At 39.0% G+C, this 26,696-nt stretch overlaps 1 protein-coding gene across 2 annotated transcripts in view; it reads left to right on the forward strand.

The window, feature by feature from the left end:
* TMEM131 (transmembrane protein 131) overlaps window positions 1–26,696 on the forward strand; it is a 255,926-nt gene that overhangs the window by 521 nt on the left and 228,709 nt on the right. The window lies entirely within an intron of this gene.

The raw sequence follows: 26,696 nt of genomic DNA on the forward strand, positions 1-26,696 counted from the left end.
CCCTGCCCCTCCTGCCCCTCCTGTCCCTGCCCCTCCTGCCCCCCCTGCCCCTCCTACCCCTGCCCCTGCCCCCCCGCCCCTGCCCCTCCTGCCCCTCCTGGGCGCCCCTGCCCGGGGCTGTCACCGCCCCGGAGCCCTGCGTGCGTGGGGATCCCCCCCGACCCCCGCGGCTCTGCTTCCCGGGGGTCCTGTCACTGCCGTCTCACCCCTTGCCGAGCCCCCGGCGCGGTGGCCTCGGGCCCTCCGTGGTGCTTTTGGGGGGCAGAGCCCACTCCGCCCGGCGATCGCGGACGTGCTGTGCGAGGACGGGGGGCAGGAGGCTCGGAAGCCCCGAGAGAGGCTCCGGGGTCGGGGAGGGGGTGGGCTTGAGTGGTGCTGGGGGAGGGGCTGCCCCTCGTGGTTCAGACTCTGGTTCCGGTTGCGGGCGGTCGGTCCGTCTGTCTGTCTGTACACTGTATCTGTAAGTGCCGCGCTGCGGGTGGGGGGCCCCAGACACCGCCCGGGAGATCGAGGGGCTGAGCCCCCACTTCCGCCCGCGGGCCGCGCTCGCTGGGGGCCCCTCACAGCGCCCCGCTTCGGCGCTAACTTTGGGGAGCAGCCTGTAAGCGGGCGCCGGGCGCCTCCTGTGTGAGCCCCCATTTACGTGGCTCCCAGCGAAGGAGTGAAGCCCGGCTTTGTTCGCTCTTGGGTCCGGGGGCGGGGGGGGGGGGGGGGGGGGGGGGGGGCGCTGCTACCCCGGTGTTGAAGCGGTGACCTGGCCGGACGCCCCGGGGCGCCTGCGGGAGGAGCGTCTCCGCTCTACCACCTGTGTGACCTTGGAGCCGTCACCTCCCGGGCTGAGCGCCCTTACTGTAAGCGGAGAGTCTGGTCAGGAAACGGGGCTGCTTCTGCAGGCGAGGACAGCGAGACCCGGGTGGGAACACCCGGGGCTGACAGCCAGTCCCACGTGGGACCACGTCGGTGTGTGTGCCCCTGAAGCGCACTCCGTGACCTGATGGCCCGGTGATGGAGGCCGGTGGCTAGCTTCGCTTGTTAGGCTCAGCACTGTTCTAAGATGACTTTGTGAGTTTCAGAATGTAAGTTTTTTTAGGTCAGTTAACAGCTAACTGGTGCAAAATTAAACCTTTATTTTGACTCAACTTGCTGTTTTATTGCCGGGAATACAAATGTGGCACAAGCCCAATGAGAGTGAGGTGCAGAAGTGTGTACTTGAGTTTTCTTTTTGTCCACTTTCCATGTTGGAGTTTCGCACTCAGATTGACTTGACAGCAGAATTATCTGCTTTCTGAAATGTCGTTTTTTGTACTAAGATTCACATAACGTCAGGTTTATCAGGGGCGTTAGTTAGTCTTTGTTTAATTGTGCTAGTGAAACTTGTGACTTGAGTGACTCCTTTATGGCTCCGAGCACACTCATGGACCCGTGTGGACCCTCAGCGCTTGTTGAATTATTGATAGACCAGACCTAGAGTTGTAACGGGCTGTCGAGGCTAGGAGCACAACATTCTCGTTTACACATGAGCAGACTGAGGCCCAGGGACATTGTCACTTGCCCAAGTTTACACCGAGACTGAATTTGAACCCAGGTCCTCTATGGGCCGTCTTCTTTAGAGATTACTGGAAATGAAGTGTATGCCTGATAATGTTTGCTGATACTGTGCCCACTGCTTTTTATTTCTTTAACATCATTTGATGCACTAAATCCCTAAATGGGGACAGCTAAATGAACAGAGCACTTGGTAAAAAAACAAAACCCCGAAACTGCCCATACAGTTAAAGGCTATTTGCTTGTGTTGTCTAATAGGTTAGTTTGTGAGATTAATTTTCCTTGTTTGTGGATATGTGCTACACACTTTACTGAGCTGTGGCTGAATCAGTAGCTCTTAAATGTATCAGATGGCTGTTCTGTCAACAAGCATTTGTTAAGAGTTTACCTCACTGTGTGAGGCACTGTGCGAGGCACTGTGTGTGTGAGGCACTGTGTGAGGCACTGTGCTCAGTTCTGGGGATACAAATAAAGGCAGAACACTGTCAGCCTCAGGGGGCTCCTATTCTGGTAAGGCAGACAGCAGGGAAATGGCTACATGCGGACCAACTACACACAGAGGAGATGGCGTAGGAAAAGGAAAGACCTTTCTGCAGAAAGGAGCATTTTTTATCTCAGTCGTGAAGAAAGCGACAGAACTTAGTTGGTAGAAGTAAAGAGGATCTTGGTTAAACCCAACAGCTAAGTTTTCCAGCAAGGAATCTCCAAAAGTTAGTGGTTTAACCATTTTTCCACTTTGGTTCCTATTTTATTTGAGCAAAAGAAATTGATTGTCTTACCTGAATTATATATAAAAATTCTCTTACCTTACAGCAAACAGTAAGAATGGCTGTGAGTAGGTACATTTCCGAGCTCTCTCAGTAAGTCTATAAATAGGCTACTAAGTGCTACCGAGTTTTGTCCTGGATCCTAACATTTGTCACACTTATTTCAAAAGTAGCCAAGTATTTTAAACTTTCTCTTTTGAAAGTAATAGCCTACATGTATTTCCAGTTATGTGCTTATAGTGTATCTATACTATTGGAATTTTCCCTCCCAATTAAAAAGAACACTTTTTTTTTTTAAAGATGAGAAATCTCTCTGTATAGGAGACTTTTGAGCAAGGCTTGTCAATATCTGCTTGTTAATATTTCATAGAAGTATGTTTTAATCATTTAAAAACTCTCTGCGACAACTGCCCACAAGCATAGTTGTATCCAGCATAGTTTCTTGAGCTTGGACTAGACCACACTAGTCTACTTGGTTTGCTGTCAGGTCACACATCTTTTACTGGCTGCTCCCTATCTGATCATTGATTAGAGAGGCAGGGACATCATGAATTTGCAAGAACAGGACTTTGAAGATGTTTTGGTAGCTGAGTTTAACAGAGGTATTGCAGTTAGTCTCATTCTGTACTGTTTTCAGGAATTTTCTTCATTCCAGGAGTGGTGAAGATATTGTATGTACGTTTCTTAAAATGATGCTTTAAATTTATGCAACAAATAATTAATAACAACAAATACATATTGTCCTCTTACTAGCTCTTGTAAAAATCATATTTTCTCCTAAAAATGAATTCCAAGACAGCAGAAAATTTGATATCTTGTTGATGACTCTAAAGCACATAGTTTATGTAATTATAATGGGCTGATGATACATAGAGGTTTCGGGTGAGGGGCACAGATTTTTCAGAAATGATCCTTTCCAGCTGTGCTGGCTTTATACATGCTTTTTTTCCTTTTTATTTTTTCTGTTGGGTGCTGTGAGATCATCAGTATGGGAAACTCTGGGTACCTTTCTCTACTGCAGATTGCTGAAAATATAGTATTAAAAGACTTACTTGGGATACTGAGAGATTAAGCAAGAGCTCATGGTCACACCACTAATGTGTGTCAGTGTCAAGGCTTAGATCCATGTTTTCCTGATTCCATCTATACGTTGTGCTAGGCTGTTTCTCTATTATATGTACTATGATATTTTTATAAAATCTTAGAATTGGGATCATTTTACAATTGTAGAAAATAAAGTTTAGAGGTTATGTATCTTGCTCAAGATCACACACACCCACAAACACACACACACACACACACACACACACGATTCTATCCCAAGTTCATGACTCTAAATTCAGTACTCTTTCCATTATGCCACTGGCCTTTCAGATTTTAGTAGTATATTTGACATTAATTGGCAATTGATGGCAGGCTAAGGTTAGGAGCATGGTCTTTATTAGGCCAGTTACATGGTTTGCCAAGGTTCCCCCCACCCCCAAGTGTGAATTAGATTCTAATGTGGCTTGCCCTTGTAGCAACTTGCGCTAAGAAATTAGTTAGAGACTAAGGGCTGCCTGACAGCAAAGAATTGTTTTGAATAATGAATGAGATTTTAAATGCCTATATCTGTCTTTCATCATATATATATTTCATCATATATATGTGTGTATATATGTGTGTACACACACACATATATGAAAGTCTAAGCATTTGTAAGGGTGTTATTTATCTTTGGGGGCTTAAGTTCATATCCCAATTAATAAATCCTTTTTAGCTGGCTACTTAACTGTGCTCCTGTGGTTTTGCCTGACTAAAATAAATTTGGAGTTGCCTCTGAAATCTGTTTTGGCAGTTCCATACACTGTTTATCACTGGAAAGCGCATTTTTTCCCTACTTCCTCAAAATTGATGGAATTATATGTTTTTGAAAAGATAACACCTTCTCTTGTTCATAGTTGTTATATACATGCATTGATAATGCCAAGAAAAATAGATTCCATAAATCTTCCAAATGAAATGAGTGGGTAGGTAACTTTAGTGTAATTTTTCATTTAGAATAGCACAGGGAATCGCTATAGAAAAACATATTCCTAGCAAGGTGTTTGATAGTATGGAAATTAGTACCAACTTATATTTGTTTTCAGTTGTCTGACACACTTATGTTTGAGATTGGTCTTGTCAAATCCAGGGACCTTTTCTAACTGGACCTCATTCAGAAGTGAAGGTGATATAACATATACTATATCAGTTTTTAAAGCTCGGCTTCTGTGACACTACGCTTTCTTTGTATTTCTTTGCTCATATCTCTGTCTTTTTGGTTGGTTGTTCTTCCCAGCCTTCCTCAAGATGTCTCTTTGTATTTTTCCCTTGATGTCTTATAGTCTTGTCTTATAAATTCAATAATTAACCTCTATCCTACATTTTATTTCCTGTCCCATCTTCTCAGCTGAACACTGGCATTATATATTCAGTTGCCTGCAGGACATTTCCACTGGGATTTCTTGCTATCAATTCAAACTCAGCATTGCTTCTGAGCAACAGACTTAAGTTCTTTTCTAGCAAGGACTATTTTTTAATTTCCCTTAGTTTTGTTGTTGTCATTTAGTCTTTTTCAGTCATGTCCCATCCTTCATGACCCCGTTTGGAGTTTTCGTGGCAAAGATACTGGAATGGTTTGTGACTTCCTTCTCTAGCTTATTTTACAGATGGGGAAACCGAGGCAGACAGAGTTAAATGACTTGCCCAGGGTCACACAGCTAGTAAGTGTCTGAGGCTGTGTTCGAACTTAGGAAGATGACCCATTGTGCCACTTAGCTTAATATATATCCCACAATATATATTAATATATTCCACAACAACTAAGGTAATACCTTCAACATACAGTAGGTACTCAAATGTTTGTTCAATGAATGTCCCATGGTGAACTTTGCCATCTTTGTTGTCAAACAAATTTCTCGTCCATATCTCTTGCCAGTGGAACCACAGTTATGTCTGTCAGTCCTGAACAGAAGCATGGCTGTACTTAGGTCTGTCTCCTGAAATTTCTGTATCTAACCTGTTTTCACTTCTCATCTAGTCTTTTAAAATGCTTCTATTGTACCCCTCTTATTAGGCAGACTGCTGCACCAGTTTAATTTTTTTGTCTCCAGTCTTTCCCTAATCCATCTACCTGATGTCCCATTGCTAGACTGATCTTGAACCATAATATTCCTCATGTTACTAACAACCTTCATTGACATAATTGCCTGTGAGTCTAAATTGCCCAGTCTGGTTTCCTATGATCTGACCCTACCCAACTAATTCAGCTTCATGTCTGTTATTTACTTTTGCAAATCCTTGTATCAGTTACATTTCCTTACCTCTTGAACATGCCATGTTCGTTTTAGATTCCATACCTTTATTCCATAGGTTCTCCCATATGACACGCTCTTTTCTTTCCCTTCCGTCTATGTAAATGTTAACCATTCTTCAGCCTCAGTATCTAGTGCCATCATTTCCAGCCACTTTAGCCCTTCTCCTGAAGCATTTATCAGATTTATTTGGCACTTAATTCCTAGACTGCTTTATATTGTTACTTTCCTTTCTCATGTATTTATGTCATCTCTCCTTAACTAGATTGCAAACTCTTGTAGAACAGGTAATGTGTTTTAAATATCTTATGGACCCTATAACACCTACCATATAAATTCAGTACATACTTAAGTATGGTTTATTGCAAGAATTGTTTTAAAATTATCTCTTTGTCTTTCCTTTCATTTAATGATATCTATAAAGGGACTGGCTCTAGACTTGAATTTTAGTAAGAGATCAGAGAGAGAATGGTGACAAGACTGCGTAAAGCAAATATTGTCTCTATTTTCAAAAAGGGGAGAAAAGGGAGCCTGTGAAGTTTAAGCCTATGGGCTTGATTTTTATTCCTGGAAATATTTTAAAGCCTATAATTGAAGTGGTGTTTAGTGAACGTCTAGAAAAGGAAGCTGTGATCATAGAGAATCAACCTGGCTTCCTGGAGATCTGGTCATTATTAAGTTTTTTTAAATAGGGTCACTAGATTTGTAGATAAGGGCAATGCTGTATGGGGTGTGTTTGGGGGGGGTTGTGTGTACGTTTTCATATATAGAGAAGGAGGACAGAGGGAGGAGAGGGAGAGAGAGAGACTAAGATAAAAAGACAGAAACACAGAGGGAGGGAGGAAGGGAGAGAGACAAACAGACAGACTATGGGACTAAGACAAAGTCAGAGAGGCACAGAGAGGCAGAGCAAAGAGAGAAAGGAGTGTTTTATTTTTACCTAGATTTTTAGCAAAGTCATTTGACAAGGTCTTTTATTATTTTAGTGGACGAGATTGGCAAGGTGAGGTGGATTCAGAACTGGTTGTGGCTGGACCCAAAGAGTAGTCATTAATGATTCATTGTCAGTTTGGAAGGAGCTTTCTAGTAAAGTGCCCAGGCTCTGTCCTTATTTTTTGTTGTAGATGATAGGAAGCAAAAGGAAAACTAACATGCTAACATCCCAAAAGATTTCACTAATATAATAGTGATTTTCCTTAAAAATGATACAAAATATAGATATGTGTAAAGTTCATCACTTGAATTCAACAAATCAGTTTTATGAGCGTGATGTGAGGAAAAGCATAGCTGTTGTCTAAAAAAGATCTGAAGCTTTTAGCTTAGTATAAGTCAGCAGTGATATGTTAGCTTAAAAAGCTCACATTAGGCTGCCTTTGAAAAGGAATGCTATCCTGGATTGTACCATATAAGGACTAGTTGAATGAACTGCTAAAATGTTTAGCCTGGGAAAGAGAAGACTGTAGGTAGGGGTGGATATGTTAGCAAATTTCATGTGTTTATGGAAGAATCATGTGGAGGATGAATTAAAACTGACTTCAGTGGATAGAACTATGACCAGTTGGACTTTCCAAATGGAAATTGGAGAGAGGCAAATGTGGATTTGATGTTAGGAAATACTTCCTAATAAAGCTCTGCAAGTTAAATAATTAAGGTATTGGGGTCTCTCTCAATAGGGGGATTTTCATGCAAAAACTGGATGACCATTTGTGTTATATATTGTAGATTCTTGTTCAGGTAGGGACAGTTGGTTCTAGATGGTAGCAGAAGTGCACCTCAGATTCTGTGAAGTTCACCCAAAGCTCATGATTCAGATCCTCTTGCAACCTTAATCTGGAATGGACTTGAAAAACACCGAACGAAAACTTGGGGAGAAACATACTTGCTTTCCGTTTGAAGTGGTATTTTAGTCTATGCTGTCACTTCTTGCTACCACTCCCTTGTGTTTTAAGATCCTTAGTACAAGTGGCAAAAACAATGTTCACATACTGTAGCTGCCAAATAACCTTCAACTGGGGACTGATATGGAATGTGTTCAAGATGTTTAGTTTCTTTTAGCGCGTACATAGTAGGAAGAAAACAGACTTGTCCATTTCAGGGATTATTTGGTTTAATGTGAAGGTTATTGTTTTAAGCAAAATGTTCTCTCCCAAAAACTTTCTCCTTACTTTATGTCAGTTTGCTGGCCATTAATAGTTTCGGATTAGGGAATAGTTCATTCCTAAATCACGTGAACTACTAAAAATAAATAGAGGCTTGGAAAATCCTAGTTGGTAAATAATCTTAATTATTTTTGATAAGAGAATACATTGTCTTTTATTTTTCTTAAAATTTTCCAATCCAAGCTACCTGATTGTTTTGTTTAGATCAATGTTAAAGTAGTCTGTGACAAAAGGGAATGTATGTCTCCTGAAATCTTTTTTGGGAGGGTTTAATTGGGTAATATAATTCTTTTTCTGAATGATGAAAAAATATTTTGGTGCCTTTTAATGAAGTCTTTTCTTCCAGCCCTTAAAAATTCTACCATTAATCTGGAGGCTCTCGCAGTGAGAGTGATTTGGGAATTACAGGATGATTGAATGAGTCTGTTTAAAGCATCTCATGTAGGGATTCTGGGGAAAGGTATTTTCTTGGGCAAAAGAAGACCTTGTTCTTCAGATTAGAGTAGGGCCTATACATCAGAGAGTGGATTATTCTACTCAGGAAGCTGAAGAGGTCTGCAAAATTCAGGGTTTAAGGTAGGTTTCTTAAAACCTCCAGCTTTGTACAGAGTGGAAAGAATACTGGCTTTTAGAGTCGATGGAGCAAGATCAAATCCTGGTTTTGACACTTTATTATGTGACTGACCTTGGACAAAAGTCCTTAACTTTTCTTATTTAGAAAATCAGGGAATTAGACTAGATGATCTTTAAGGTATCTTCTAACTAGAGGATACTGTGATCTTGTGGTCATCTGGTTAGTGGGAGGAATGAAATTTAAGATCTGAAATAATAGAAGATCTTAGAGATTATAAATGTGCCATACATAGATAGATACAAATTAATCGTAGTTGTATCTACTACTAATATAGGGAAAGTTTTTATCTTTACTGGGTTAGATCCTTTAGATATTTGAGGGCTCTAGAAGTTCTTATTGCTTATTCTTGTTTATTTTCTTTCTTTATAGAGGTCTTGTTAAAATACTCACCCTATTTATATCATTAGTTTTATATCTTTTTTGTTTCATATGATACTTTAAAGCCATGTATATATATGGAAGAAAACAGCTGTAACTGTTCGCCCTTCACGTTACTTGAGCTTTGCTTTTAGTATATCATCTTTTTTCCCCCTAGGCAAAACTTTTTAAATATTTTATTTTTTCCAATTACATGTAAAAACAATTTAAAAAAATTTTTTGACTTCCAAATTATCTTCTTCCCTCCTTACCCGTCTCCTCCCATTGGAAAGACAAGCAGTTTGATATAGGTTATACATGGTCAGTCCTACAAAACATATTTCCATATTAATCATATTGTTAAAGAAAATAGACCCACCCCAAAACTAAGAAAACTAAAGAAAATTTTTAAAAAACTGCTTCAATCAGCATTCAGACTCTATCACTTCTTTTTCTGAAGGTGGGTAGCATTTTCTATCATAAGTCCTTTGAAGTTGTCTTGGATCATTGTCTTGCTGAGAATAGTAAAGTCAGTCACAGTTGATCATCGTACAACAGTATTGCTGTTACTGTATACAATGTTCTCATGGTTATACTCATTTCACTTTGCATCAGTTCATGTAAGACTCTCAGGGATTTTTCTTAAATCATCTTGCTCATCATTTATTGTAGCACAATAGTGTACCATCACAATCATACGCCATAATTTGTCATTCCTCAATTGATGGGCATCTCCTCAATTTCCAGTTCTTTGCCACCACAAAAAGTGCCACTATAAATATTTTTTGTACAGGTCAATCCTTTTCCTTTGTTTTTTTGATATTTTGGGGATATAGACCTTCTCTTGGTCTTGCTAGGTCAAAGTGAATACATTGTAGCCATTTGGGGCATTGCTCCAAATTGCTCTCCAGAATGGTTGGATCAGTTCACAACTCTGCCAGTAGTGCATTAGTGTCCCAGTTTTCCCACATACTCTCCAACAGTTGTCATTTTCCTTTTCTGTTTTCTGTAAAATATTTAGCCAACCTGATAGGTGTGAGATGGTACCTCAGAGTTGTTTTAATTTGCATTTTTCTAATAGTGATTTAGAATATTTTTTTCATGTGACTAGAGATAGCTTTGATTTCTTTGTCTGAAAACTCCCTGTTCATATCCTTTGGCCAATTGGGGAATGACTCATAGCTTTATGAATCTGACTCAATTCTCTGTATATTTGAAAAAGGAGACCTTTATCAGAGTAAATTGTTGTGAATTTTTCTCACTCTTGATTCCTAACTGTATTTCCCTCCATCCAATTTTCCACCATTTCTCTCTCTCTGCCCCTCTTCCTCCTCTTTCACCCTCTCCATCTTCAGAAGTGTTTTGCTTCTTAGCACCTCCCACAGTCTACCTTCCCTTCTTCCCTTACTCCCTTCTCCTCATTCTTCTCTGTAGAATAAGATAAATTTCTATAAGCAACTGAGTACGAACGTTATTCTTTATTTGAGCCGATCACAATGAGAGTAATGTTCAAGCATTGTCTACCACCACTCCCTCATATCTTCCTCTCCATGTAAAAGCTCTTTCATACTTCTTTTATGTGAGATGATTTACCCCATTCTACTTCTCCCTTCCTCCTTCTTCCAATGCATTCCTCTTTCTCATTCCTTAATTTTATTTTTTAAAATACCATCCCATCATAGTCATCCTTCTTTCCCATCCTTTAATTTTATTTTTTTTTATATCGTCCCATCCTAGTCAACTCACATCCATGCCCTCTTTTCATGTAATGATGATAAAGTTCTTGGTAGTTACAAGTTTCTTCTTCCCATGTAGGAATGTAAAAAGTTTAACCTTATTGAATCCCTTATGATTTCTCTTTGATGTTTACCTTCTTATGTCTCTCTTGAGTCTTGTATTTAAAAGTCAGATTTTCTTTTCAGCTCTGGTCTTTCACTAGGAATGCTTGAAAGTCCTCTCTTTCCTTAAATATCTGTTTTTTTCCCCCTTAAAAGAATTATACGCAGTTTTGCTGGGTAGGTGATTTCTTGGTTGGAATTCCTTTGCCCTCTAGAATATCACATTCTAAGTCCTCTGATACTTTAAGTAGAAGTTGCTAAATCTTGTATGATGAACCTAACTGTGCCTCTATGATATTTCAATTGTTTCTAGCTGCTTGCAATATTTTCTCCATGACCTGGGAGCGCTGGAATTTGGCTGTAATATTTCTGGGAGTTTTCATTTTGGGATCTCCTTCAGGAGGAGATTGATGCTTTCTTTTGATTTCTATTTTAGCCCCTGGTTCTACAATATCAAGCAGTTTTCCTTGATAATTTTTGAAATATGATGTTTAGGCCTTTTTTTTTTTTTTGATTGAGATATGTCACAGTTTCTTCTATTAAAATTTTTCATTCTTTTGGTTTTGTTTTATTTTTTGTTGATGTTTTATGGAATCATTAACTTCTGCTTGTCCATTTGTAATGTGAATGCAAATTTGGAAGATCTTCCCTGCCCCTAGGCTAAAGTGCACCTGAAGCCTGGGGTGGGAGGCTTGTTTTTCAGTAGATACTTTTTGATTGGCCAGTGGGTCAATAAGGTTGTTACATTCTCTGAGCCAGGAAAAGGCTATATAAGCCCTGATGTGAGGCTTTGTTTTGGGGGCTCACTTTGAGAAGTGTTCTGTGATTTGATATGGATTCTGGGAAGCCGTTGTCCTGAGGCCCCCCCCTTTGAAAAAACCCAGATGTTGAAACCCAGATGTTGACTGGGTATGGATGTAATGGTTGGACAGTTTGAAATCTGTCTACTAGATCTGTTTCTGTCTTGATAATTCTGTCTGTGTACTTTGTCGTTCGGGGTGCTGACCTTTTCCCCTGAACAAGGTAAACGATATATGTCTGACTGATTAAAGTAAGCTCGTTAACCCATTTTGAGTTGCTTTCCTTTATCAAAGCAGATCCAAGAACCTGTGGTGGCAGCAAACCCTGAAGATGCTTGGGGTGCTTGCCGCTACACCATTCCAATTTTTAAGGAATTATTTTCTTCAGTGAACTTTTATACCTCCTTTTCTGTTTGGCCGATTTGCTTTTTAAGAAATTCTTTAGTCATTTTTTTGTGTCTTTTTCCATTTGGTCAATTGTACTTTTAAGTAGTTCTCTTAGGTGCATTTTTTGTGCCTCTTTTTGTGCTTTTACCAAGCTCTTTTCATGATTGTCTTCATCACTCTCATTTCTTTCCTCAGTTTTTCCTCTACTGCTCTCATTTGGCTTAAAATCCTTTTTAAGCTCTTCCAGGGTTTTTTGGGGGGGGACCCAAGACCAATTCACATTTTTCTTTGAGATTTCTGCTTGTAAGTGCTTTTAATTCACTGTTACCTTCTGAGTTAGTGTTTTGATTTTCTCTGTCATCATAGTTACTTTGTATGGTTAGGTTATTTGTTGTTGTTTGTGGTCATTTTTCCAGCCTATTTCTTGATTTATAACTTCATGTTAAAGTTGGACTCTGCTTCTAGGGTAGAGGGGACAGTGTCCCAAATTTCAAGATTTTTTTTTAAAGCAGTTGGGGTTAAGTAACTTGCCCAAGGTTACACGGTCAGTTATTTTGTGTGGGTGCTAAGTATCTGAGGCCAGAACCGATCGCGGGTGCTCTTACTGCGCCACCTGGCCGCCACTCGAGGTGTTTTTTTTTTTAGTTTGTGTGTTGTTGTTTTTTTGAGCTGCTGTTTTCAGGCCTAGTTCAGGGGTTCTGTGAGTTTTCAGTTTTTTCAAGATGGTATGATCTAAGAACAGATCACTACTGGTGATCTGTTCTGGTCTGTGAGTGACCACCAGCACTCTTTTCTACCCTTAAACTCTGACCAGGGTTCCTGTTCCCCTGAGTCTGCAAGCTCTAGTGTTCTAGAGTTTCTCCTTGCCCTGGGAGTGTAACCCAGAACCGTGTATGGGCAAGGCATCAGAGTCCTGTAGCCAGTCCCAGCAGCAGGTCCCCTGTAATCTCCTTCTGACCATCTGTGTATGGGCAGAGAACTCCAGAAGCAGCTGCTGCTGATTGAGTGACCTCCCAAGGCATGCTTCTGGCTTTCCAGGGCCACCTTGTGCTGGACTTGCTCCACTCTCACCCCAGTGAAACAGACCTGATTGTTTCGCTTCATCCTTTTGAGGCATTATCTTAAAGTTGTCTGCAGGATCATTTGGGAGAGCTTGGGTGAATCCCTGCCTTTACTCCGCCATATTAGCTCTACCTCCTCCATCATCTTTTTTTTTTTAAATCATTCTCTGGTGCTCTGGAATTTTCAGGCATGATTGTGGAATCAAGCATCAAATGTGTTTTAAGTTATCTTAATGGTGTGTCAAATATTAGTGAATATAAATATAGTATATAGGTATGAATTCATGTATATATTTATATCTTTTATTTTTACAAGAAGAATTTTTTTAATTCAAACTCCATACTTTTAAAATTGGACCTGTAATTTAAATGGTATGGAGAGCATCCTATGAAGAAGCTTCCTTTACCATTGCTGATATATCTGCTCTGTAACTTATAATTTTAGAGAATTGCTTTAGATACAGGTTAAATAACTTGCCCAGAACCACAAAGAGAACTTGAATCCACATCTTCCTGACTTCCACCACTAGCAAGGACCCTATCTACTCCCTCATTCTGCTTATTATGTAGCATGCCACATACTTAATTGGAGGGCTGGAGACAGGGAGGATTTATAGATCATTCACAGTGATTTGTCATAGATGTTTTATTTGTTAGTTCTTAATATGTTTGTAGATTTTAGAGACATGGATAGTAGTTATTGTTAGACTTCAAAAAATAAAACATTTTAAAATGTTCTAGGAGTAAGGTTTCAAAAGTTAGCCAAAAATGTGAGCAAGATTAAAATTGTCACAAAAGATATGGTGCAAACACAACTTAGTATTTTGTATGGGCATTTCTTGGAGTTTGCTGCTGGGCTTTTTTTCCTTTACTTTTGGCCTTAGGAGCAGTAGGTTTTCCAAAGAACTGCCCTTATTTGAAGGTTCTTTCTAATTAGGATCGCTTCTTTGGGGGTCTTTGAGAAGAGACTGGACAATCATAGTGGAAATTCTTTTTGTGTATAGAGGTCCGTCCACTCCAACTTGATTTTGTGAAGTTTGTGTCCTAATTATAAAATTATACCATAAACAAAGGTTACCAAAATAGATGTTTTTTTTAAATAAAGCTTAAGATGTAGTTGGACTGCTTCTCTTCTGCCCCCCCCCCTTCCTTTTACATTCCTAAGGCTTTGTAATATAATATAGCTGTATCTAAAGCATTGTTTCCTGATGGCAAATAATTGGGGGGGAAATGGTCCTCATTACCAGAAAGCACCACTTTTTTTCATGGTTCTGCATTGTGATCTTCTTTCAAGTACTAGAATAAGCATGTGACTGGAAAGCAGAGAATTCATATCTGTTGGACTCTTGGTTTTGTCATTTGTAACAAATGTTTAAGAATCTCCTATGTGCAGAACCCTGTTCTGGGTTTGGGGCAGGACTCAGAGCTTGGATAAGAATGGGTATCAGCTCTCTTAGAGCTTACACTGTAATAATTGAAGCAAATAATTATAGAATATTATGTGATAAATGCATTAAAGTTTCAAAAACACTTTATATGTTGAACCTTGAGCTGGTCATGCTAAGTGGACTTGGCTTAGTAATTAACTAGCATTTGTTAAGTCTCTCTTATATGCCTACCACCATGTTTGTTGACTGATTATTTGGCTCTGCAGATACAAAGACAAAAATGAAGCATTTTATTCCTTCAAGTAGCTACATTCTAGTGGAGGAGACAACAGGTATATAAGTTAATATGTTACATAAATTATAAATTAAATAGATGGTAGTTTCGGGGAAAAACACTAGTAATAGTAGGGGGTTTCGGGAAAGGCTTTGTGTAGAAGGTGGCATATGAACTGATTTTTAAAAGAAACTAGGTATTCTGAGAGGCAGAAGTGAGGAGGAATTGTGTTGCAGGCCGACTTGAGGCCAGTGTTTTACAGGGAGGTAGTGTCATATAAGAGGAACAGCAAGACAGTGTGATTGGCTTGTAAAGGGCATGAAAAGGAATAATATATAATAAGGCCAGAAAGAAGTTGGTTGTGAAAGGCTGCAAATACCAGTGGAGTTTATATTTGATCCCAGGGTCAGTAAAGAGCCAATGGAGAATTTAAGCAGGGGAGTGACATTGTTGCACTAGAATTGGAAAAATCACTTCAGCATCTATGTGGAGGATAGATTGTAAAGGAGAGAGACTTAATTTAGGAGGTTATTGAATTAGTACTGGCAGAGTGATGCCGGCCTGAGCTGAGGTGGTGGCTTTGTGATTAGAGCGAAGAAAATGTGAGAAATGTTGTGGGAGTGAAATTAACAAGAGCTGACAATCATTTTAAAGGCTCATTCTAGAGCTATTATACTGTCATTTCAGGTGAAGTAGCTAAAAAAATATTCAGGTATGTAGTTTAAGTGGTAGTTGAGCTTTGACATCCTCTGGTAGATATTTATTAGGTTATAATTCAACTATTTTATCAGTTATGAACAACCTGACGGATGGGAAATGATATTTTTTAAAAGTGTCAGAATCTGCAGCTTTTAACATTTGCTGCTGCTTTCTCCCACCTGAAATCTTTTAAAATGAATTCAGTCCTTCTGCAACTCAGCCATTCAAATGCTTAAAGAGAGCTATTACGTCCTACCTTAGTTTTATTTTCTTCAGGTTTAATATTCTTAGTTTCTTCATTCCTCATCTTAGGGTTAGGGGTAGAAATTATTTTAGAGGATTTTAGAGGTCACTTCTAGCTTTAAATTCTTAAGAGATTTATATAGATGCCTAAATTGTGGGGGTAACAGACATTGTGCTTCCCTCATGTTTATTGGAAAAGGTTCTAGCGCAGCCCCATTGCGTATGATCTCTGCTTTTAGTTTTAGATAGGTACTTTATATATATAGTCTCTCTGTGCCTATATTTTGTAGGGTTTTTAGCATAAAGGAGTATTGTACTTTGTCAGAGGCTTTTTTCTCCATCATTTTACACTGGGTGGTAAAAGGTATGCATGGATTTTGTCCATAAATTCCGTAATCCAAAAATTTGTTTGAACTTGACTACTATTTCCTTTAAGAAAGGAGTAAAAGTGCCATGGTTTCTGGACACTTTTTTGATTTGTTGGGATAGATTAAAGTCTCTATTTAAGAATTCGTGGCTTTTGCAATCGCATTGGAGAACATGGAAGATGAGCTTGAGAAAAGGAGAATATTAATAAGTAACCGAGATGAGGTTTAATCATCTTTTGTTCATGGGGACTTCAGCTTTTAGGGTACTTTCTTAAAAACATATTTCAATCAAAGATAAGCTGTTGTCTGGCAGATCTGTGACAGACATGTATAACTATGTTCATCTTCAGCAGTAACATTGTGATGAGCCTGAGCACATTCCTCAAATTCGAGCAGCTGCTAGTACTGGAGAAGGGTGGGGATGGGGTAGAGTCCTATGTGGAGGAAACTGGGGAGTGACAGAAGTAACAGAACATTTTTGGCCTCTAGCCAGTTCTTTTGTTTCGACATAGATAAAGTTTCCTGTTATCTCAGGTGCAAGTATTTTAAAATTTACTTTCTTTCAATCTTAATCCTTCTAGGGACTTGGTACTTTAGACATAACTGTCCCCGTCTGAATCTTGACCCCACCTTGAACCAGTCTGCTGTAAAACTTTTTCTTAAAAGGGCCTTAAAGGGCATTCTTACAAGAATAATTACTTTGACCTGAACAGCAGTATTGTAATGATAATCAACTGTGAAAGTCTGATCAGTATAATGATCCAAGACAACTCCAAAGGACTTACTATGAAAAAGAGAGAATTGATATGGAAATGTTTTGCATGACTTCATAATGGGTGTCATTCATTTCTTGCCTTTTCAATGGGTGTGGAAGGGGGTTGAGGGAAGAAGAGATTTTGGAAATGAAAATTTTAAAAAAGTTAAAAAGAAATATCACTTTTGGGGATCTAAATGACCCAGATGAACAAAGGAACATGATGACTGTGCTTGACAGAAATACCGTTCTTTTCTGTTATATACTGAAACGTCTGTGTTTGTTGAAGTTCCTAAGAGGAATTGGGGCTGGACCCATGATTTTGTGGTATAGGGAAGTTCTAGATGAGGAGACTCCTAGTGACCTTATCTTCATCTTATAGTTTTAGTTGACTATAATGATGATGTCAAAGCATCACATTCTCAACTAGAACCAAATTAAAATGGAATTGGGAAATATTTAACAAAATAATTGAAAGTACAATAATAGAACACAGATAATTCTAATGAATGGTTTTCTAAACTGCTGTGCAACCTGCAGGAATCCTTATGTATTGATTAGTGGTTCCCTTTCTATTTGAGTTTGATACCATAGACCCAGAATACTGAGAAATTGACTTACCCAGGGTGATGTAGCCAAATTCATAATAAAAAGGTAGGAAACCCAAGACCAAAACAGTGTATTTATTAGTATAAAGATGTAACTATCCAGATTGTAATGTCGATACATGCTCATTATAATTTGTTGAAATTCACTGAAGGAACAGGAACAGAAAATAGACAGGGAGAGATGTTTCAGCTGATAACTCCACAAGTGGAAAGAAAGGTTCTTGTGCTTTACCTACTGCTCTTCTCTTCTGCCTACACACACACACACACACACACACACACACACACACCACCGCCGCCGCCGCCACCACCACCACCGCCACCACCACCACCACCACCACCACCACCACCCTCCCATCCCTGCCCCCAGCCCAACACACACACACACACCACTCCTCCCATCCCTGCCCCCAGCCCAACACACACACACACACCACTCCTCCCATCCCTGCCCCCAGCCCAACACACACACACACACACACACACTTTGTCATCTTCTTAGATGTTTAATAATAGACAGCTTGGGGTAGTGAAGACAAGACACCATTGGAGTCAGGAAGATCTGGTTTTGACACAGTACTAATTGCATGAACAACTCATTTTACCTCAGTGCCCCAGGCACTGTCTGAATTGCTGATGTGCATTAATAAAGGGTGTTTCCAGTTAGGTCTCTTGCAGCTGCCTGCTGCTGCCTTCGACTCCCCACCCCCACCCCCCCAATCCTCCAGGTGTTTAATAAATGCTTTATCATCATTAGGTGGTGCTAGGCTAGTAACAGTATAGCAGCTTCAGCCAGAAAAAGGGGCAACCAAACCATGCATAAGGATCCCTCCAGGCTGTATGTTGATTTAGAAAACTACTTATTACTACCTAAAACCACCATAAGCAAACATTATTTGCAATGGGGATAAGCCAGAAGCCTTCCCATTAAGATCAAAAGTGAAACAAGGATGCCCATTATCGCCAGTATTATTCAGGTGCATTAGAAATGAGTAGAAAAAAATGAAAGAAATAAGAATGGGCAGTGAGGTAATAAAATTATCTTTTTGTTGATGATATGATGATATACTTGGAAAATCCTAGAGATTCAACTAAAAAGTTAGTTGAAACAATAATTTTAGCAAAGTAGCAAGAATAGAAAATAAATCCACATGAATAATCAGCATTTCTATGTATCACCAACAAAACCCTGCAAGAAGAGATGGTAAGAGATACCTTATTTAAAATAACTGTAGACAATATTGTATTATTTAAAGTAACTGTAGACAAAACGATCTGGGAGTATACCTGCATGGACGGAGTTGTAAAACACCCTAGAAATAAAGGCAGATATAAATAATTGGAGAAACATTAATTGTTCATGCGCGAGCAGAGCCCGTGTAGTAAAAATGGCAATTCTGCCCAAACTGTTCTGCTTATTCTACGCCATCCCAATTAAATTACCCCCAAAATTAACGCCCATCAAGGCAGCACATTTGATGGCTGCTGCTGTGAATATGTATATATATATATTTGGGGTCAAATCACAAGGTATAATAAGTGTTCTGTAAGGGGAGGGGAAGAGAGGAGAGGGGAACTAAACCTTATTGAAAAACGAAAGCATTTAAAATTCATAACAAACTTGTTTAAACAAAAGTATTTACCATAACATAGCATATTCCCTACCTTATATTTGTTTGTATAATCAGGGGATCCCAGGCCAGGGTCTTCCCTTGAACAACACATTTTCAGGGGTAGCAGAGAACACAACATACTCCACCCCTAGGTTGCATTAGATTACAGTCCCCTCAATGAAAATAGTATCCAAGTAAAGTCCTCTTGGGGGTGTGGCCTTCATACACCACTGTTGAAGGCTCCCACCTGGCACTGTCAGGTGCACACATACTTGGATGAGCCAAAGAGTCCAAGTCCTAACACTGCTCTAGCCCCTGCTTCTAAGTACTGAGCAAATGGCTGAGTCCACAAAGCCAACAGGGTGGGTCTCTGGGAGTTATGGCACTTCTCCTTCCCACCATAGATAATTCTACCTCCTGGGTCCCAACTCATCCCAGGGGGATGAAGCATACTCACTGTTCCTGCCCTGCTGCACAGCCTCCATCTCTACTCGGGGCTGAGTTCCTAACTCTGCGGTTTCTCCTCCCACAGGTCCAGGGGCCAACCTGGCTCCCAGTCCTGTCTGGTTTTACACACATTGTTCCACATTTCACCTCACAAGGGAAGGGACTGCTCCATTCCAAGCTCTCCCTGCTCCTGCCCCCAGGCTGTGTCTCTGACCTTCACCACCCCAACTCTGGGGAGCTCATCCTCCCCCAACTTTACATGAGTAGGGGACTCTCTGGTCTGAACTCTGGGCACAGCATACTTCCAGGGCCCCCACCCCTTGGGCACAGTTTGGGACAGGGCTACTCCACTCAAGCTTAGCCCCCAGCCAAAGCCAGAGAAGTTCCTCTGAGAAGTTCCAAAAAACTTCTTCCCTGGCTCCTTTGTTATCTCTATAGGAGCTTAAGCTACAAAAAATAATTGTTGGGTAAACTGGAAGGCAGTCTAGCAGAAATTGGGTATAGACTAATATCTTATACCGTTTATCAAGATAAATTCAAAATGGATACATGTCCTAAATATAAGGGGAGATATCATTAAAAAAAATTAGAAGAATATGGAACATGTTACTTATCAGACTTATGGATAGGAGAAGAATTTAGGAATAAATAAGAGATTGAGAACATTATAAGATGTAAAATGGATAATTTTGATGACATTAGATTAAAAAGGATTTGTACAAATAAAACCATTGTCACCAAGATTAGAAGGAAGGCAGAAAATCGAGGGGGGGAATTTTATAGACAGTTTCTCAGATAAAGGTCTCATATCTCAGATGTATAGAGAACTTTTTCAAATTTATAACAATGAGTCATTCCCCAGTTTATAAATGGTTAAATTATATGTAAGGCAGTTTTTTTTTTTTTTTTTTTTTTTTTTGGTGAAGCAAAACTATATATAGCCATATGAAAATGCTCTAGATAATTATTGATTAGAGAAATGCAAATTAAAACAACTTTGAGATATCATCTCATACCTATTAGACTGACTAAAATGATAGAGGAAAATGACAAATATTGGAAGGCATGTGGAAAAATTGGGACACTAATATGTTGTTGGTGGAACTGTGAACAGATCCAACCATTTTGGAAAGCTATCTAAAATTATGTTCAAAGAGTTATAAAACTGTGTATATCCTTAGACTCAGCAATGTTACTATTATTCTGTTTGCCAAGGTGATCAGGGAAAAAGGAAATGAACCTATATGTTCTAAAAGATTTATAGCAGCTGTCTTGTGGAGGTAGAGAAATGGAAATTGCAGGGATGCCATGCCCGTTAATTGGGGAATGGCTGAACAAGTTGTGGTATATTATTGTAAAGGAATACTACTGTACTGTAAGAAATAATGAACAGGTTGATTTTAGAAAAACGTGAAAAAACTTGTGTGAAATAACAGAGTGAAATGAGCAGAACCAAGAGGGCATTGTATATAGTAATAGTATTGTTCTAAGAATAACTTTGAGTGAATAAGTCATTTTGACTATTATAAATACTCACATCAACTACAAATGATCTATGAAGGAAGATGTTCTCCACTCCCGTTTTACATATATTTATAAGTCTCTGTCAAATGGCAGCCTTCTCTAGTGAGTGATGGGGAGGGAGGGAGACAGTTTGGAACTTAAAATGTAACAAAATTAAATTACAAAAAGAAAACCATGTATTAACATTATCTATGTTCTCTTGTATTTTTATTTGGTTCACATGGTTCAGATCTCACTTCAAAATGTTAACGGCCTCCTATTTGATGCCTCTGTAGTACAAAATTAAATGGACATTGTCTTTACAGCGAAGGAACTAGCTTCTACATAAGAGACATCTAAAAATTGAACACATTTACCATTGACTTAATATTTAAAATTGTTTCTTCACAAAAATCATTTGTCATTTTCATTATGTTGTCTTGGCCATCTAGGAGCAATTGATATTTCTCTGTTTAGGTTTGTCTTTATATCCTTAAATAATGTTTTTGTAGTTCTATTCATATAGTTTCTGTGTGTATCTTGTGATCTTTGGCTTTTAAAAGCCATGAGAACAAAGCAGAAACACTGGCAGGTCATATCAAGCAGGAAGAGCATAGAGTTCAAGCCCTAAAGAGGAATGTCTGTCTATTTAAGCATTAACTTAGCTAGCTAAATTTGTGGAGTTTCATTACCAAGTTGACTACAGCATGACTAATTTTTCTACCGGAGTTCACAAAGACTGTCTATTAAGGCAACCTGTCATTTCTGTGGTAGGGAGGACCCACATACATTGGACAGTTGCCAATCCATAAAGTATTGACCGATGTGTCCACTCAAAGTGTAAGTAATCATCGAGGGACAGTGAGTAGCATTTCCTTCCTATCTCTAACTATGTCTTAATTTGCCCAGGTTGTTTCCAAAACTGAATTATTTTTAAAAGCTAGGAGAACATGCTCCTTAAAGGAATCCTGTTCTGAATACTTGTATGAAAGGATTCTTTGGAAAATCTGTAAGAGAACTTGGGTGGTAGGTCTATCAGGATTTCTTTTAATTGTTCATTATCTGGATACTTAAATGCTTCAGTACTTTTGACAGCATAACTGCACCAATAGAATTACTTTCCACCCAACAGTGCAAATAGCCACCCACTCAAATCTTTGCATTTTACTCAGTTCTTGTCCATTTTCTTTCCTTAGTTCCCCACTGGTGTTTACTCACTGTCTTCCACGGTGTTCCTCTGAGTCTTCTGATAGTATGTGGGTTGAACAGTGCTTTGATAACTATTATATAATTTTTTGTGTTAATTTCATTGTAGCTAATGTGCTTCTGTCCACTTATACCTACGGTGCATTTTTCCATCTTTATTTGAGTGACCCACACATTTTATTTCTCTGAGATTGTTTTTTTTTTACGATTGCAAGCCACATAACAAAATAGAAGGAATGGTGCTTTTAAAAAGGTGGTTTTATCTTTCAGGGATAAACTTAAAGTTGAAAGTATGCCTCAATTTCCCAAAAGAAATGCAGCTTACTGCTGCCCTCCTATTTAAATCTGGGCTTCAATTATTGTCTGTCTGCAATTTCTGTATAAGAATGATGGACAAGCTCTATTGAACTCTTCATAGGCTAGACCAGAGGTGTCAAACTTTTTGCCAGCAAAATTCCCCAAGAGTAGCTGACTAAATTAAGATCTATTCAGGAGATGTTTAACAAAATAAATAAAAATACAATCGACATAGATAATGTTAGTTTGTGGTTAATATGCAGGCTGCCAGGATCCATTTAAGTTTTAAGTTTGATCTCCTCCTGGGCTAGACAATAGGCTTTATCTATTTAGTTTATTTCTGTGTAGATTGTTAAACCGATCTCTTATGTAATTGTGGTGATCTCTCCTTATTCTTCTTTACTGGATTGTCATCTCTTACATGTTCCCCTAGGCTCTGAGTTAGGCAATTTTCTCTCTTTTTCTCTTCACCCTCTCTCAGTGATGTTATCAGCTTCCATAGGATCAATTATGGCTATGCAGATGACTACCAGATCCATATATCCAGGCTAACTTTCTCTTCAGCTGTTTTTCTAGACAACCCACATATATGTCTTCTTGTAGGTATATCAAACTAAACATTTCTAAAACAACTCACTTTCTTCCCCTATTAAGTCCCCTCTATTTCAACTTTCTGTTGAGAGTAAGAACACAGAGGGGCGGCTAGGTGGCGCAGTGAGTAAAGCACTGGCCCTGGAGTCAGGAGGTCCTGAGTTCAGTTCTGGCCTCAGACACTTAACCCCCCCCCCCCCCCACACACACACACACAAAACCAGCCGTGTAAACTTGGGCAAATTACTTAACCCCAATTGCCCTCCAAAAAATTGCAAAAAAAAAAAAAAAGAGTAAGAACACAGGTTTGTAATTTTGGAGTCATTTTCAAATTTTGATATTCCTTTAGTTCACATGTACATTTATTTTTCAGGTCTTGTCAGTTTTTTCTTTTTTCTTTTGCTTTTTTGGAGGGCAATTAGGGTTAAGTGACTTGGCCAAGGTCACACAGCTAGTTTTTGTGTTAAGTGTCTGAGGCCAGATTTGAACTCAGGTCCTCCTGACTCCAGGGCCAGTGCTCTATTCATTGCGCCACCTAGCCACCCCAAGTCTTGTCAGTTTTACCTCTACAACATCTGTTATATCTGTAAAGTCTCCCTCTTTCTGTTCTCATGACCTCCACCAGTGTTCAAGTCCTCATTTCCTCTTGATTTGTCTTCCAGCTTCCTATCCATCCTATGAAAATAAGGTTCCTGAAGCAGAGGTTTTGGAAGCAGCTAGGTTGTGCAGACAGACCTCTGAGCCCTGGAGTCAGAAAGACCTGAATTAAAATGTGACCTCAGACACTTACTAGCTGTATGACTTTGGACTAATCACTTAGCTTCTATTTGCCTTAATCCACTGGAGAAGGAAAATGACAAACCACTCCAGTATCATTTCGAAGAAAATCCCATGTAAGGAGTCACAAAGTGTCAGACACGACTGAATAAACAATGAAGCAAAGGTTTGATCTTGTGTTTCACTCTGCTACCCAGAACTCTTCATTCCCTTTTTCCCCTAGGATAAATAAAAACTACATAATCTGGCTTTGAAAACCCTTCATTCTGGTTCTTGCGTACCTTCCCAGGCTTTATTTCACATAATTCACTTTTATGCAATTAGCTAGTTCACATAAACCGGCCCACTTGCTGCTATCTGAACTCTGTATTCCATTTTTTGCCACCAGGCCATTGCATAGGTTGTCCTTCTGCCTAGAATGTGCTCCCTCCTTAGCCTTATCTTTTAAAAGTTCTTATCTTCAAAGCTAGCCTCAAATGCATCTGTTATGGGATGTTTTTCCTACAGCCCTAGTTTTTAGTGTTGCTCCTGTCCTCAGATTATATTTCCCCAGTAGAATATAATCTTGCTAAGGACAATGATTTTGATTTTGTTTTGTCTTTGTATCTCCAGGAAACACAGTCCTTTTGCACACATTTGGGAGGGAGGGAGCAGGCCAGAGGCCCACAACTTTGATTTCTTTTTCTTTTCTAAATAAGTTTTTAATGCTCTCTTTTGTTTGTTACATCATCGTAGTTATTTCTGCTCTCTGAGAACTCTTACGGAACAAATAATGGCTTTTTTACAGAGAAAAAAATCAGAGCAACTGATGAGTACATTTCAAAAGTCTGAATATGTATGTACATATGATCTGTAACATTTGTGGATTCCCCACGCCCGCGGAGTGTGGTGTTCTCTCCTATAGCTTCATTCATGCTTAATCTTGAGAATTTTATTACACTTTCTTTTGCTTTTTTGATGTGTAGTTTTTTATATTTACATTGTAGTTATCGTGTACAGTTTTTTTGGTTTAGCCTCCTCACTCTGTTCCTATTAATCTTTCCATACTTCTTTGTATTCATTATACACATAATTTGTTGTAGCACAACTATTGCTTTACATTCATGGACAGCAATTTGTTTAGCCTTCCCCGACTGATGGGTGTTTCCCTTGTTTCCAGTTCTGTAGATGAGTGTTACTATCATTCCACAACTTGTCCAACATTGACTATTTCCGGTTTTGGTCATTTTGCCCAATTTGCAGGATGTGAGGTAAAACCTCTGAGTTATTTTGGTTTGCATTTCTCTTATTAGTGATTTGGAGCATTCTTTCTTGTAATACTTTGCAATTCTTCTTTTGTAAATTGTTTATTCATATCATTGATAACTTATTTATTGGGGAATGTCTGTAGTCTTGTATATATTTATTCACTGTTTATATGTCAAATTCTAATTAGTAAAAATTGTTAAAGAGGATTTTTTACTGTATGACTGCTTCCCTTATTAATTTTGTCTGTGCAGAAGCTTTTTTTAAAAAATTAATCAAAGTTATTTATTTTGTCTTTTGTAATTACCTCTGTGCCATGTTTGGTTAAGAATATGTCCTCTATCCTTAGGTGTGAGGAGTATATGATCTTTTTCTTTTCTGATTTTTTAACAGTATGATTTCTGATATTAAGGTAGCTTTGTCCATTTAGGGGCAGCTAGGTGGTGCAAGGGATATAGCACCAGGCCTGGGGTTAGGAATATCTGTGTTCAGATCTGGCTTCTGACATTTACTAGCTTTGTGACCTTGGGCAAGTCATTTAACCCTATTTGCCTCAGTTACCTTATCTGTAAAATGGTGACACATCGGAGAAGGAAGTGGCAAACCATTCTAGTATCTTTAGGAGTCGGACACAACTAAACAAGAATCTATTTAAGATGTATTGTTAAATATGGTATATGGTGGTCTAATTTCTGCCAGATTTCTTTCCAATTTCCCCAGCAGTGTTTATCAAATAATCAGGTTTTTTTCCCCCTAGGCAATTTGTGTTGTCCACTTTATCAGTCACTTGGTATAATGTTAATGTAAATGGGAAGAACTTTCTCATCCATTAATAGGCCCATGTGACCTACTTACGTCACATGGAAGCCTAAGACACAAGAGCTTGAGTCACGTGAAGCCTGTGGTAGGAGGACCTTGCTGAATGAAGAGAGTAGGAGGAGGGAGCAGAGCCCAGAGGAAGTTGGTCAGAGCAGTTGAAGTTGAAGGGGAGAGAGGAATCAGGCAGCGTGCTGTGAGTGTTCATTTGGGAGAAGCCTTGGGGATGGCAGTGTCCTCTGTGTTGTTACTGTGTTTGGATTTCTTTGTTGCTGTGATGGATTTGGCTTTCTGGTAATGGGTTTTGGCTTTCTAGTGTTTGAATAAATGTTTTGATTCTGTCTTCCACGTGGAGAGTCTGTTTTGTGATTTAGAATTGCACCGGCATACTAGACGCTGTGAATATCGCATTGGCACTACACTTGGTTATTGAGTGCTATTTTTTTCTGATTCTCTTTTGTCTAGTCTGTTTCAGTGATCTGTCTCGATTGTTTTTTAAGTGTAAAAGTGCTATTTCTCCTTTGTCTCTACTTCTTTACATCATTTAAAAAAATATTCTAGATCTTTTGTTTTTCCAAATGAATTTTGTTATTATTTTATCAAGTTCTATCAACTATCCCCTTGGTGATTTAATTGGTATAGCACGAAAAATGTAATTTCATTTTGGTAGTATTGTCATTTTTATTATATTGCACAGCCTAGCCATGAGCACTGAGTATTCCTTTCAATTATTCTTTAAATTATTCTTTATTTTTTTGTAAGAGTACTTTGTATTTGAATCTATACAAGTCTCTTATGGCTTTGGTAGATTGGTCCCTAGATATTCAATGCATTTTGTAGTTATTTGGCATGGGATTTCCCTTTCAATTATTGTGGGTTTTTTTTAATTATATAGGAATACTGTTGATTTTTGAGGCTTTATTTTGTAGCCTATCACTTTACAGAATGCATTAATTGGCTCATTTGTTATTTCTGCTACTTCTC

Source organism: Petaurus breviceps, unplaced genomic scaffold, assembly GCF_028583685.1.
Source record: "Petaurus breviceps papuanus isolate PSGF00001 unplaced genomic scaffold, PetGlider_PUasm1.0 90849, whole genome shotgun sequence".
Classification (NCBI taxonomy): domain Eukaryota; kingdom Metazoa; phylum Chordata; class Mammalia; order Diprotodontia; family Petauridae; genus Petaurus; species Petaurus breviceps.